General features: G+C 41.7%; 1 long non-coding RNA gene across 1 annotated transcript in view; it reads right to left on the bottom strand.

Moving 5' to 3' along the window:
- Window positions 1-9201: 9201 nt before the first annotated feature.
- LOC126271866 (uncharacterized) overlaps window positions 9202-16499 on the bottom strand; it is a 62162-nt gene continuing 54864 nt past the window's right edge. The window contains exons 4-5 of the long non-coding RNA XR_007549153.1: window positions 16083-16279; window positions 9202-15967 (exon numbers count right to left, since the gene is read on the bottom strand). This is a non-coding gene — a long non-coding RNA (uncharacterized LOC126271866). The remainder of the gene's footprint in view (window positions 15968-16082; window positions 16280-16499) is intronic.

Below are 16499 nucleotides of genomic sequence, written 5' to 3'. Positions count from 1 at the left end.
TCAATTATCAACTATGCGTCCACTGTGTCACTTACTTGTTTTTCCGTTTGTATGTAGTAGTTTCATGTTTCACAAATTCTTGAAGTGAAGTAAAAGTATCTTCTACATCTGATGAACCAAAACCAAATTCTTGTGCATATAAAATGTAGCAAAGACTGAATTCTACCAAGTACTTAGGAAACAATCATTTACCGGATTGTCATATAACCTCTAATCGTTCAGGTTGCAATATTATGTCCTCGGGGCTACTCCCTTTATTTACTACGAAATGTTTCATGCAAAAGACATTTTCCGACTTTATGTGCAATAACTACTGTCAATTGTGACATTTTCGAGTTTCTTTCTTTTCCTGCCCAACAGGACATTTCATTTCACTATTATCTCTAGTTACTGGTAAGTTTCCTACTTCTTGATTCTTTGTATCCTACTGCACTGTGTCCCCTCGTTCTTGAATTTATCAATAGATTTCTGTATAGCAGAATGACTGCTGACAGTAACTAGTCTCAAAAATATTTGCATTGCTTTGCTATTTTTCTTGGTTAAATTACATTCCGCCATAGCTGCCTCCTTGCTAGTACCGAAGTGGAGCCCCATGTGTCACAACAACCACTCGAACACTGTTAAAAATGCACTGAACACTCAGATATTTGTCAATAACTTAGTAACTACACTAAACACACTACATAGATTTTTTGCGATCCTTCACTTTTCTGCTTGCCGTTAATGTACTGAAGTTGCACGAGAGCTTTTTTCTTAAAAAATCTTAATATTGGCTGTAAAACAATATCATTTGTAACAAAAAAACCTTTAACTGCAGCAGTTACATGCACTTTGGCTGAACTGGACTGTGTCGAAACAAGTGTCAGCATGACAGACATCTAAATCGTTCCAGCAGTTCTTATGGTGGTGCAGCCAATTTCCACATATGCGTTAGGTGGTTTTCTCTTAACCATCATGTAAAAGTAATGTTATCGCTTGGCGTTGTCATTTTCTGCGTTGACGCTTGCCGTCACACTACAGTGGTGGTAACTACTGTGTTTCCAATGAAATATGGTGGATCATGCACCTGCTTCAAAAAGTGAATATGGAAAAACAGAAGATGTATCTCACACCAACATTAAGAACTGACTGAATAAACTGGGAGGGCGGGATTCTTTGATAACTGTGAAAGTAGTACCGCAGTTTGATAAACTACCTGATTCGTTCCAGCAACAATTTTCCAAGATTCTCAGAAAGACCTTACGCTCATGTATAACTATGGAAATCTTTCGACGCTGTTCCTCAGCTCTCCTTATATATTCGACGATTTCTACTAACTTTTCCCGTGCACTGAGAGTAACAGTAGGCCTGAGGTGTACCTAACTGCAGCAAATTTTTTTCCACACACAGAAACTGCATCACTGTACATGTTAAAAATAAAGCAACACCGAAGAGAAGTTAAATGTACCTGAAGAAAGAAGCAATTACAAAATAACTTATAAATATGTTACATTTGGACTTTGAAATATAAGCTAATGTAGCTCGTATATATTTTCGTTGCAAATTATCAGTGCTTCGTTCAACGCAATAACGAATCAACATAATACTTTATTTTATTCTTGCGTAAAATATTACTCTGGCAGGACAATTGCTTGAAGCAGGTGAATAAGTTGAGATGTCATGCATCTGTCAGAGTGAATGACACTTTTTAACTTGGGAAGGTCAAGTCTTAAAATGACACAGGAGGAGAATCGACGTCCACGTTACGAGTTCCCTCTCCCAGCAGTAATAATTCAGATGTTTATTGTCCCGATGTTGCAGTTACCATAGCTGAGCAAGCCTTGCCTAACTTCGTTGTTGTGGTACATTACGTTTTCAGTTGTAGGAAGAGTTTCACCTTTTAGTATTGTCTGATATTTGGTGTTCCACGCATCAGTCTGCTGCACACTCCCAGAAAAAGAAAGTACACTTGGAAAGACGACATTGATTTTGACCCGATGACGGCATACTCCACCCGGGGGATAGTAGACGTACTGATAATGGTTTCAACGTCGTCCGCCAACGGGTACCTATAGCTTAGTGGCACAGCTACCAGAGTGCCATCTGTGTCAACCCTTTCAACAAGGAAGGCTAACTGCCAGAAGGCTCAGTGTGGTGCAAATGTGTGAAGCAAGCAGGTAACCATGCCGCGGAGATGTTCTCGTGCTTCCTACAGCCAAAGAAGCGAGTTTGAAAGGAGTAAAATTGTGGCCTTACCAGTGGAGGGGTGGCTCTTTAGGAGAAACGCGACAGAAGTTGGACATGTTGCGTTAACTGTACAATGATGATGCTGGTATCAGTGGTCAAGTGGGCATTCTCACACCTGTAGACGAGTTTGTGGACATCCACGCAGCAAGAGGCCCGGGAGAATGGTCATACTAAAGGTAAACAGTGGCAGATCGTATGTCTACCACAGCATAGTGAGAGAGCTTGTGAGCCCTGACGTGTGAACACGAACTGTGGCACACAGGATATTAGCAGTGCGAATAGGCGCGCACACACGCCTGTAATCTTCCACTCGCACTGCAGCACCGACATGCATGGCTCGACTGGTGCCGTCAGAGGATCACTTGGAGAAAATGGAATAGCATGCTGTGGTCTTCAGCAATGAAAGCAGATTCTAACTACACACAAGTGATGGTCGTCTGCACTTATGAAGTAGACCGGTGAGCGCTGTTTCCAAGACACAATGGCCCCACCACAGCTCTTATGGTCTGGGGTGCAACAAACTACAACTCTTGTTCGCCTGTTTCTGGAGTGGATGCTAACCAGCACTCATTACATGCAGGTTGTTGTTAAATCAGTTTTTTTTTCCGTTCTTACAACAGGATAAGGTACCCCACACACTGTCTGTGAAACTCAAAGTACTCTGCTACATGTTCAGCAACTTCTGTGGCCAGCACGATTTCCGGAATTTTCTCCAATCCAGAACGTGTGGGATGTGATGGGACGAGAAGTGACTCATGCGACATGTCGATCAACATCTCTTACAGAACTATGTGAACAGGCCAAGCAGGACCAGGACAGTATTCACAATCTGTACGACAGGCTGGATACCAGAGTCAGCACTCGCACTGCCACCTGTGGTGACGACACCATGTACTCATATGGCTGTTTCAGCATGGATCGATACCTGGTACCTAAGAATCACTTGTGCTATTGACCTATAAATGTATGAAATCATTTCATGTACTCCATATGCACTGTTGCAACAGTAAACCATGAGTGAGTTGTGAATGTCTAAAAATGTGGACTTTTTTTTTCCCAGCAGTGTGGATGACTTCACCTTGGCTATGCTGCTGGGGTGACACTGGACACTTCGTTCCGATTTTTAATTCCTTTACTGTGTCATTACCACAAATGTGTAAAAGCAGAAGCAGAAAATATGCTCAGAGATCACATTTGAACAAATTTCACTGGCTCATAATCTCACAAGAAAATCAAGGCTCTTGTGGTGGTTTCCAGGCAAATAGTTGTTTAAAGCGACTGGTCAGTAAACCTCTGAAGACCTTCGATGGTTTGCTTGGAGGAAAAGCATCCCTTTTGACTCCTCAGCGGAACAAATATCATCAATGGGCTGTTAAGATGGTAAGAAATTTCTTTTTAGGGTTAATCATCCTAAACTTTACAGTAATAACAGGGCTTGTTCACAAAGAGACGCTGAAGCTAAAGAGAACCGAGAACAGTTGTGTCCAATTATTATCAGCATTACCTTCTGTGGCTGTCAAAATATTTCTTTGCGTGATCACAGAGATGACGGGGATTTGTACCAAAAAAGTATTAGCACACAAACTAATGCTCCTGATCATGAGACAGATAATATTGTGACAACCAATGATAGGAATTTCATAGCTGATTTGTACTTCCGAGTTGATTCGGGTGATTCTGATCTATGTCAAGATTTCGAAAACACCTCTTTGAATGCCACATACGTCCACACAGTCACTCATCGATGTGTGTAAAGAAAAAATTGAAAACAAGATTTTATCCACAGTTAGAGAAGAAAATTCTATCCGGAGTTAGGAAAGCAAAGTATTTTTTTTTTTCCATTATGTTTGACGAAATAATGGTATTTCTGACACTGAACTGCTCAGTTAACCCGTCAATTACCTTCACAAAGGAATTCATATTACATTTTGTCATACTTATGAGGAAATCCGTTCCGAAGATGCAAGTGAAGAGCGTCATCTAACTGGATTCGCCCCTGCTCTTATAGTTAAAGACCTTTGTAAGAAATTTAATATTGATCTGAAGATGTGAGTTGGAACTGGCATTGACAGCTGTTCGGTTATGGTTTTTTTTGTGAAAGAATGCCATTCAGGAGCTTACCAAGTCAGCTATTAATGCAAAATATAGTCATTTAAGTAAGTTGTGACATGTACCCACGTTTCTTATCTTTCCTTTCTTTTACCTATTAAGACACAAATTATGTATCTTATTTTCTTCAGTTATTAATGTTTATTTTTCTCATTCAGCCGAAAGGGATAAGTGTCGCTCTGCCATTTTCTTTGTAGACTACCATAGATTTGAAGAGAGCAATGGACGTTGTGAGGAACACTGTAAGCTTCCTTGAACACAAGTGATAAAGACGTGGATTCGATTTTCCGGCAGTTGTTTTTTAGGTACGTTTACACTGGGATACATGTATCGCGACATGTCAATTTGACATGTTGTGATACATCACCTCATACAAAAATTCATGGAACTTGTATGCGGGCCTTTGAGCTCATACACGTCGCGTATACATTTTGTTTATCTTAATTTTATCCATTGTTTGAACTAGTACTGTCCCACAACTACTTTTCATTTAATAATAAAATCTATCAACAGAAAGAAGGCTTAGCTATGGGTAACTGCATGTCAAGTTTCCTAGCTGACATTTTCATCAACCACTTAGAGAATAAGTTCTTCAAAGGAGAAAATAAACTTGTTCAAAAAATTGTATATTACAAGAGATATGTAGATGACACACTACTCTTATTTGATGGCACTAAAGATGAAATTGAAGAACTCCTCACATCATTCAACTCACTCCACAATAAAATAAAGTTCACAATAGAACATGAAACTAATCAATCCATAAATTTCTTAGACCTCACAATTGTGAATGAACAACAAGAACATAACTTGTACATTTACCGAAAACCAACCTACACTGACATCACAATACATGAATCTTCATACCACCCGAACACACATAAGTATGCTGCATTTAGATCATTGTTGAACAGGGCACATACATTACCTTTAAAACCCAAAGCACTAACACAAGAAATAGATACTATCAAAACAATTGCAGTAAATAATGGTTACTCTGTAAAATCAATTGATAAACTATCTAAAAAAATTCAGACCAACATCATCCACAAAAACACTGAAAAGATAACTACCGACACAAAACAAATCTTCACAAGCATTCCATACTTAGGCACAGTATCACAAAAAATAGCTAACCTATTCAAAAAAACCAATATTAAAATATCTTTCTCCACAAACAGCAAACTTGGATACCACTTACCTCACACAGTGAACACAAACAAGCCAATAACACAACACAGTGGAATATATAAATTACAATGTAACAGTTGCCCTGCATTTTACATAGGAAAAACTGGAAGAACCTTCCACACACGGTATAAAGAACACACCGACGCCTTTCGACTAAACCATTTTGAAAAATCTACAATAGCTAACCACATGTATGTTAATAAACACAGACTTGACAACATCCACAACAGCCTAACTGTACTTCACACAGAACCCAACAGTAAAAAACTTAGCCTACTAGAACAGTTAGAAATAATGCTACACAAAGAAAAATATCCTCAAAACTTGTTGAATGAACAAACAGAATTTAACAGCCACAATTTTTTCTACACCTTTAAAAGTTTATTTTTTCCTGAGGAATCAAATCTATAATAGTACAAACAGTTGACAACCTACAACATGGTACCAAATAATTATTTTAATACTACCTGTGTACTGGTAATACTATATCATATTATCTTCTGTGACGAAAAATCGATTATATTTAGAAGTAGAATATCTGTATGAACGAGAATCTTTGACATGTTTACGTTCTGCTAACACAATGTGCAAAAAAGTGTGTAACTATCTATATATACCAGTATGTACCGTAAAATTAAAGATGTGTATTGTGTATACCAACTGGACAACAGAAGCAGACAGTATACAATGTTAACTGTAAGTTACTTTCATATTATTAACGCTGTCAAACTTATATTTACAATATACCATGTTGTAACCAAAAATGTAATATCAACAGGCAAACAACTAAAACACATGAAATAAATCACTAAAAAAGCACCTGAAGATGAGCCTCCAGGGCTCGAAATGCATAGTGCAATAAATAAATGCAACTTGTGACTGAAGGCGGTTTGTTCTTTATTTTACGAAATTTTGTTTATCGCTTTTTGGCCATATACGTGACGTGTATGATTGACATTTGAAGAACTCACGCATGCGCAGTACTATCATTTCCTGTTGTCTTGTCGCCTGCCACTTATTTTGACAATTAGCTCATGCATAGTACCAAGCTCTTTGGCGGCTGTTTGAGCTTTGGAGGTGCCGACTGTCGTTTGTTGTGTAGGTATTTGTGTATTGTGTTGTGTGTTGTGCCCATGTCTAATACTTTAAAATTTGCCATGACTTCTTGGTCAAAACAAAATACACTGTATTTTATAGAGGCAGAGCGCAGGCATCCCTGTATATGGGATGTGAAACTAGGAGACTATAAGAACACTCAGAAAAGGTACAATGAGTGGGAGGAAATTGCTAATTCCTCTTCACTAGCAGGAAGCTGGAAAGAAAATTGTTACTTTTTTAATTTAATTTACGCATGGACACTCAAAAAATTCTCAATACATTAAGATACTTTGATTATAATGTATGTAACACATATAGCTCACTTTGTTATGTATTTTAAAGGTCATGGAAGCCCCAGCCACAGAAGGAGATGGTGAAGGAAGCATTAGTTTCCCTTTCGATGTAACAGAAATGGAGGAGGTGACATTTGCCACGCCCCCACAAGACACTGTGGAAGTGGAAACCACTCCAGTCATCTCTGTGCCTCCACATGAAAGTGGATCTGCAACCGCGTCACTCTGTACCACTCCGAGTGGAAGTGGTAGATCAAGTGCACTGAAGAGAGTCAGGAGAGACCTGGATGGAGACCGAGAAGGTCTTTTACAGACCTTAAGAAAAGTTGGCGACAATTTAGCAGACAGAAAAAGGGACCAGTTTACCCACTAGGGTGACTTTGTCGCCAATAAGATCAGATTTCTTTATGAAAATGGCCATACTAGAATTACGGCAAGAATAGAGAACGGAATATACAGATGTTTGCAGGAGGCAAACAATGAACTAATCGATGCAAATGCAACATAATTAATAGATTCTTTAAAAACAAGTATAAACGTTGAAATATGCATGTCATCTGCTGTCAAGTAGTACTTAATAAAACTAACTACAAATTAATGCTCTTGGATATCTTTACTGTGCAGAACGTGTCCTCAGAAACTGTGATATTGTATTACTGAGTGAAGTATGTCAGTCGTTCCAAAGAATTAAAAGTTAACCAATTTCAGCTAAATTTGAGAAATTTATGGTGCATAATGTATGTTCCATTAAAATTTTAGTTCCTATTCCAGCAGCCTCATGTGGTTATGTTGGCAACATCAATGACACGATAGAAAACTTGTGCTGCTGTTCCTGGTTGGCAGTTACTTGTATGTACCCTCGTCCGCTCATTAAAAGTAATTGCCCTTGTAAAACGAAGATTTCATGACAAAACATTTGCATTGATGCGTGATTGCTAATGCCAGTGTCTCACATACAATTGTCGGCATTAGCATCCATTGTTAACATTATCACGCGAGGCTGCCGGAATAATAGCAAAAAATTGATATACGTGCCAGATGCATGAAAAAATTATATAATGTATTACATTCTCTGATTTATATAAAACTTTTACCTTCACTTCTTGGGACAAAACTCGCACAATGGCCTCGCAAACACGAAGAAAAATGTCGCATATGGCACTTTTTGATATTCTATGCAGATACATTAACATCGAAAAGGAATCCCCAGTGGCCAAAAAACAGTGTTACTGCCAACTGATCCTCTGGTGGAATCGCTTCCCGAAAGTTTGTGTTGGTTTTGGACACAAGATGAGCCACAAGAGATAACAAATCGCGGAAATCCTCCATACTTGTCCTAACATAACTTCTAAAACATGAGCCATCCTCTAGCGTTAATTCCTGAATGAGCACTGTGTAAGCTCCATGAGTAGCGTGTTTGCGAAGAAACTCTCTCTGCCACCGTCTACGCTTCCTCCGCCTTTTCTTCCTGTCATCTTCCAAAAGAGCAATTGTACCAGCACATAAAAATGTGAAATCTTCCAAATCGTCATCGGAAGCCATCGCACAGTGATACAAATCAACTAGTGTAAATCATACTTGTACGGGGTTGATACTTGTCAACTCATACAAGTCGTGATACATGTCGCAAAGTCGCATATACATGTTCAAATGCACTATGGGACTTAACATCTATGGTCATCAGTCCCCTAGAACTTAGAACTACTTAAACCTAACTAACCTAAGGACATCACACGACACCCAGCCATCACGAGGCAGAGAAAATCCCTGACCCTGCCGGGAATCGAACCCGGGAACCCGGGCGTGGGAAGCGAGAACGCTACCGCACGACCACGAGATGCGGGCGCATCTACATGTATCCCGTACATGTGCCAATACAAATCACAGTGTAAGCACACCTTCTGGAGTTCAAAATGTCGCTGAGCAACTGGATGTGGAAATGAAAGCACCACGCATGGTTTTCCGATAGGTATACCCAGATACTCACCTACCCGCACAGTCCACCGAAGAATACTTTCGAAGCCCCTTGGACATGCCAGAGATCAGATATAAAGGCTTGTTTACCTCATGTTTCTTTCACAATTACAGTGTCTTTTTCGCTGTGTGTTGTACGCTGAGAAAAATCCTAAGAGAGATTCTGGGGGAGAAAAGGCTCTCCCCCGGAATCTCTCTTAGGATTTTTCTCAGCGTACACCACACAGCGAAGAAGACACTGTAATTGTGAAAGAAACATGAGCTAAACAAGCCGTTTCTAAGGACTTCTATTGATTTTTAGTGTAAGAATTCGAATTTTGTGTTGCTAGGCAGAAGCACCATGTCGAGGCAGGTCTTAAAATTCTGGAGTCTCTTCTTTATATAATCGATGTGTGCGACAAATGAACCGTTCCATTTGCACGATTCTAAAAATGTTTTCCACGCTACCAGTTAGTGTAGCAACAGCAGAACGTACATTCTCAACTCTTAGCCGCCTCAAGACTTGGCTTAGAACAGCTATGGGCGAATAACGACTCACTAGTCTAGATTTATTGTATATCCAGCAAGATATAAATATTGATGGAGTTACTATGGTATTTGCAAAAAGTAAAAAAAAAGAGTCTGCTTGAGTTTGTACAGTGAAATGTATTTTAATGTAATAAAATATATATTTTGTTGAGATCTTTATTAATATTATAGTCCAATGCAGAAAAAGTACTTATGATTACTCTGAGATAACCTACACACTAAAGAGATGTTACTTTCATTCCCTCGAGCTCCCTCCCCCTTTTGCTTCAAAAAAAGATAAAACCATTTTGATAATATTCCTAAATCAAGAACAACTTGTGCAAGTTGCACAAGACTCAGAAACTTAGTCAAGTACATGGCAATGCCACAGTGTATATCCAAACCAGTCCTTACCATAAAGGAAGAAAGAGAAATAAAATTATTCCTTTAATTCTGATCACAGATTTGAACTCCATATAAAATTCTGAGCACAGCCTTTCACATGACTTTTAAAATAATAGCTCTTGCCATGGTGGCCACATAAAAAAATTCCAATTATTACCATCACTACCCGTGTTTAGCAATACACCCTAGGAAAGTGTGAAAGTGTTCTCCCCTAAACCTGAAGGAGATGCCTTGTTAGGTTCCTGGACTGATTCAAATAAATTACCAGTTGCTAAATTAAGAATTCTGGGAATCGCACAAGATTCCATCAGTGTGAAGCCCACTTGCGTGAAGTCAGATCACAATGAATTCAAAGCAACAGTTGTTCAGAGATTCAAATGCAAAAATTCTATCCGATTCTATAAAGAGCAACTTCATAGTCTGTGGATCGATGGGACGAATCTATTCGGCAGTTTGCAGACAGGATACGAAACGTTAACACTCAAACATACAAGCTGGTAGAAGACTACAATGAGAACTGCATTCAGCTGTTCGAAGCTGATCAGAGAGTTTGACACACACTCATCCATGGCAAGGAAGCAAGCAAAGTAGTCAGACTAGCACAATGTAAGACCTTTAAGGAAACAGCTGTTGGCTTTGTGGGAGTATTATGATAGCAGTAGGACAAAGATAACATGACCTACTAAATTGTTGCCAAATTTATTCAAGATGGTGGCCATAGACGTGGCCAAGTCACAATGACATGGTGGGAAAACAGGTCAACTGGGCTACCACCACCAACCTAACCCTCTCTCCTGCCCCATCTAGAAGTTGACTAGAGGAGGACTCAAGTCTGTGCTGGGCTGCTGGATAGGACAGACGTAAGTCTTATTTTTTTATGCATTCTTTATTTACACAATTTTGAGGTGTCATAGATAGTTGCACCATCCAGTGTGTTCACCACGAGGTCTGGAGTCCAACTGACCTAATTGTCACTGATGACAAAATATACATTGGTCATATGTGGCTTGAGAAAACACCTGGCATAACAAATCAGTTTTGGGGTGGAGCCGCCTTACAGACCTAGTTGCTCTGAACACAATGGCAAATAAGCATGTGTATCACGCTAACCAATACAGTATGTGGGTTCTGCCACCACCACATATCCTATCTCAGAATCAGCTGCCATACCCCCCAGGATTTTTCCACCCAATCCCTTGAATTCGTCTTCTGGCATACACTGAAATTCGCCAATCAGCAGTGATCAATGCATGGCGTGCCCATTTAAGTTATTTACATCCAGGTACATTATGTAACTTGAATCAAGAGACGCGTCAAACCTGTGGGTTATTCGCGTTTGCATGCCTGTGGATACAATGGCAAAGTCCCCCACAAATACCTCGCTAAAAGAAATGAAGTATGTCAGTATCACTTCATTTTCTTAAGCATTGCGTCTCAAGACAACCCTGGTGCCATGTAATAAAAGGCGGGATCCAGAGAAAGTGTGGCAATACATAGACTCCAGAATTTCTCAAAAACATCCGCAAGTAAGTGCACGTCTGTGTCCATGTAAACCTGTGCATATTGGCTTAAAGTGCGGACCTCAAGTTCCAATCAGACATTCATGGCACGCTCATACTCTGCACCCGTGATGGCGTCGCCTGTAAGGTTGCTGGAGAACGCAGTTATGTCAGCTGGCCTCGTTGAGTTTCGCAATACTATCCACATACTCATACGGGAAAATGTTGAAACTTTTCCTCATCAGGAAACGCAACACTGAGGTACAGTTTCAATGAGTTTCTGTAGAGGCACCTGAATAAAACAGTGTATCAAGAAAGAGCAGCATAATTCATGTTACCCTTCATTTGGAAAATGAAATGTATTTCCCGACACTCTCAGGTAGGACACTGACCCGATTTTCTCCCAACCGACATCAGTTAAGTGCTCAACTAGAAAGCAAGCATCAAACCTGCTTAAATTATGGAAGAAAATGCCTTGGAAGCTGGTACTTGAAATTGCACGTACTGTGAGCTGCGCCACGGAACTTCCCTATAAGATGACAGTGACTGATACAAAGAGTTTCCTCTTTTCTAATGGCAGCAAGCAAATACGATAATCAACCTTGTTATTATACAAATCTTCAGTCTCCTTCGATTTGGTCAGGTAATGTGTCACTGCAAAGCATACTAAACTCCCATAAAGTTTTATGAGCTCAGTGAGCAGCCACACTGAAGGATTATCGCAGACATAAGATTTGTAGCAGTTTTCTAATCACAGGACAATACAATTTGGTTCGCTGCTGCATATTGTATGTGTGTTTCTGTAAAGGTGGTATGTGATGCTGCCAGGTCACCTTCACAGCAGGTCACAGGAGTGAGGAGGCATTTGAAGTCCGCATACACTGTAAACAGGAATCACTCCTGGTGGTGAGCATTCTTAAACCTTACGTATTTGCTTTCCTCAGTACACATAACAACACATACTGGGTCCTTGGAACTGCAATGTACTATCTACTAGGTGCACAACTAATAACCTGTCTGAGGAAGAGGCATTGAGGCACCTTATGCTGCTTACCATTATGATGCTTACTCAGTTGGGTGGAAAGGAGTCGGGACATGGCTTGATCCAAACATAATGATAATTATCACCTTCAGAGAAAAGCAGCATGTTTACATGCAACTCTCACTCATCCGCAAATTTTGAGAAATTAAGGCGTCCGATGACAATACCTTGCTTATCTGACATACTTTTCTTCTCCAGGCCATAAAAATGAACCAATATTCCGGTATTCTGCACCTCAAATTTAGGTATGTCCTGCATCTTGATGGGGAACTTTACACCATCAAAGTCATAACACACACGAATATTGTCACCTATACGATATGTACCGGGATGTTCAGGATGATCCCTACGATCCTAATCTCTCTCATGAGCCAGGAGTGACCATGGTTGGTTGGTTTTAAAGACTGGTGGAAGGGACCAAACTGCGAGGTCATTGATCCCTTTGCTCACGGTAAAATAAGTACACAAGGGAAAGAAGAAAAGAAAGGAGATATACAGCACAATAACAGGAGAACGGAAGAACCCGAAGAACGACAGGAGGACAACCAACACTACAATGAACAAAACAGGAAAAGAAAACCACAAAGAGCAGCAAGAAACAGGTAGAAGGGGTAAAAACAAGAGAGCAGATGACCGTGGCTGGCCGACCAAGAGAATAAAAGGAAAAAGTCAGCCACTCTGTGACATATTAAAACATCAGTGCAGAACACAAAGGGACAAAGGACATGTGCTAAAACTTATATATAATGATAAAACCCACCGTCACTAAATTAGCCAATGAGGCATTGTCAGCTAAAATTAATGGCATCTAGTCCGGCAACAGAGTCTGCCCCAGAGCAGCCAAAGGACAGCTTACCAAGACATGGGCCACTGTCGGCCTAGCGCCGCAACAACACCGAAAGTAGCCATGTGTCACCCAAGCGTGGCCAATAAGGAGCTGACAGAGAACCACAGAGTCCCTGTGAGAGGCCCATGTGGAGGTCTCCAACACATTTGTAGTCTCTTTAATGGCATACAGTTTGTTGTATGTACTGTGGCTATGCAATTCCGTCTCCCAAAGCCGTAAAACCTTGCGGCATAGTACTGAACTCACGTCAGTTGCAGAGAAGCCAATCTACATAAGTGGTTTCCGCATAACCGGTTTGGCCAGCTTGTCAGCAAGTTTGTTGCCTGGGATTGCGACATGACCTGGGGTCCAGACAAACACCACTGAACAACTGGACCGTTTCAGGGCATAGATGAACTCCTGGATGGTCACTACCAAAAGACAAGGGTAGCACTGATTGATAGCTTGTAGGCTGCTCAAGGAGTCAGTACACAAAAGAGATTACTCTCCAGGGAATGAGCAGATGTACTCAAGAGCATGGGATATAGCCACCAGCTCGGTAGTGAAAACACTGCAGCCATCAGACAAAGAATGCTGTTCAATATGTCCTCCATGGACATACGCAAAGCCGACATCATCGTCAACCATTGAGCTGCTGTCGTAAACCCTTTCATGGTCTCCATACACGTGAAGAATCGTGCAGTAATGGCAGCAGAGAGCCGCAGGGTTAACAGAGTTCTTAGGGCCACGTGAAATGTCCAAGCAAGCCGCGGTCTAGGTGAACACCATTGAGGTGTATGTGAGTGGACCTCAAGTATAGGTGGTAAGGGCAAGGACTTCAGTTCCGAAAGAAGGGATTGGACACAAACTGCAATTGGAAGTCCTGACGTGGGCCGCTGATGAGAGAGAGGAACCGTGATTGGCGGGAAAAGGAGATGGTAAATCGGATGCACAGGAGAACTACGAAACTGTGCAATGTAACTGGAGATCAATTGCGCACGCATTATCTGCGATGGAGGAACTCAGGCTTCCACCAGGACGCTGGTCACCGGAATCATCCTAAAAGCGCCTGTCGCCTGGCGACTCCCACAGTCAAGGTGGGATTGAACAAGGTCTCTGCAGAGCTGCAGCAGTGTAGAGTAATCTGCACCCCAGTTGGTGTTGCTCAGGCATCGGAGGGCACTGAGGTGCTGCCAGCACTTCCACTTAAGCTAACGGCGAGGAAGCCAAGTCAATCGGCATCAAAAACAAGTCCTAGAATCGATATGTCTCCACTACAGAGAGTAGATCGTCATCACGGTAAAGTGCTGGTCTTGGAAGAATGGTACGATGCCGACAGAGGTGCATAACATACGACTTTGCAGCCGAGAACTGGAAACCGTGGGCAAGAGCCCACGACTGTGCCTTGTGGATGGCTCCCTGTAGGCACCGCTCAGGAACACCAGTACTGGTGGAGCAGTACGAAATGCTGAAGTCGTCTGCAAACAGAAGGTGAGACAGATGGCCCTACAGCTGCTGCTAGACCATTAATGGCCTCTAAAAATAGAGATACACACAATACAGAGCCCTGCAGGACCCCATTGTCTTGCATATGAGGGGGGGACTAAGGGAAGCACCAACTTGGATATGGAAAGTAGGAAGTTCTGGATAAAAAATCGGGATTGGGCCTCTGAGACCCCTCTCGTATAATGTGGCAAAAATATGATGTCGCCAGGTGTTGTCTTACGCTTTTTGTAAATCAAAACAAACGGCAAACAGGTGTTGGCGTCTGTAAAATAAGCCTGGTCCTTTTTATTTTCGATATTAATGCATGCCTGGTTATTAGCTACATCATTAGGCAACTTGATATAGCTAAATCCTCCATTTACTGGATCATAGACATGTGCAGGTGTAGTATCTGACTGAGTGCTTTAACTGACCCTCCGACTTCCACCTCGGAAAACCAGGCCAGTATAGCACTCCAGATGGATTTACGAAACCACTAGATGCTTGACGTGCTCTGTGGCATCAACCCATTTTCTCTCCAAAGATGATTAAGAGTTGCCTCTTCAACGCGAGCGTAAACATTGTCGGGATGCGATTGTTTGCTACAAAGCACGCACTGCATTGAATGGCGAGGAAACTTATCATTGACTACTTTGAGCAGCTCCTTTACCACGACAGAAGGGTATGCTCTTAGAAAACGAGCAGGGTTCCGATACCCTCCTGCCGGGTTCTTGATCCTTGTGGACAAGACTCGCTCCTTGAAAGTGTCTAATTACCGTGTATTCTAACTGTGATTATGGTGTCACTGACCTGATGTCATTCACTGATAGGATGGGGAAAGGGAACTGCCACTATCCATGTGATCATCTCTATTACTATTAATACTGCTCTATGTTCACTCCGTTGATAAGGTGCTGGGGAGAGGCAAATATGAATGCGCCAAGCCACACATACCTTGTGTTTACACCAATTCTGGCGAGGCTGATATGGATCACAGAAGAGGATACTGTGGCGCTACCGGGTCACACCAATGAGAATAGCCAGGCTGTGGCGATGGTTTCCAATGCTGTTGCTTTTGCTGCTGTTGCAGACTCAATCGATAACTTGAGGGGTGGTAAATCGTTGGTCGGTCCGCAGACACCAGAGCGGTGGTGTTGGGTGGCAATTGTGACCTCCCGTGCTATGTGTAGCGGCGCCCTTATAGGAGACACATACTTTACCAGGTACTGCTTTGGAGAGGAAGGTTTAGCCACCGCCGCCGCCGCCGCCGCCACGTGTACCACGCTGTGTCATGGCTGTGGAGACGTGACCACTGTAGAAGAAGAGATGAAAAAAAAATTATAGTTAAGTACATTTCTTGCCATTGTTGGCACAGTGAAAGGGAGAATACTGATGATCACAAGGTTATAAGCAGAGTGAGTAATTACCTGTTTTGCTCTGGCTCCAATGCATGAACATTTCACTGGGCAACTCCACCCACCCTAAAAAAAGTGATCAGCACCATCATTAAACAGGGCCAGATCGAGACGCCTTTCCACCTCTATTTCAGTGACCCTCTGCCTGACCCATTCAGGAATGTCGCTATTCTCATCAGAACCGGCGTCTGGCAATTGGTTTGTCTCGCCTACAACATACAAGACATATAAACCAATTTGTGAGAGAAAATAAAACTTCCTATACTATTACTCCTACTCCTAGTGTTGCTGCTTGTGCAGTGGATAGTTCTTGAGAGAGAGAGAGAGAGAGAGAGAGAGAGAGAGAGAGAGAGAGCGGAGGGGGGGGGGGGGGGGGGGGGGGAAAGAGTATGAAACAAGAACATGTTAGAACCGCTACTATGCAGGAAC

The sequence above is a fragment of the Schistocerca gregaria genome, chromosome 5, assembly GCF_023897955.1.
Source record: "Schistocerca gregaria isolate iqSchGreg1 chromosome 5, iqSchGreg1.2, whole genome shotgun sequence".
NCBI lineage: Eukaryota > Metazoa > Arthropoda > Insecta > Orthoptera > Acrididae > Schistocerca > Schistocerca gregaria.
The sequence above is the reverse complement of the archived record's forward strand: the minus strand, read 5'-3'. Positions and strand labels throughout refer to the sequence as shown.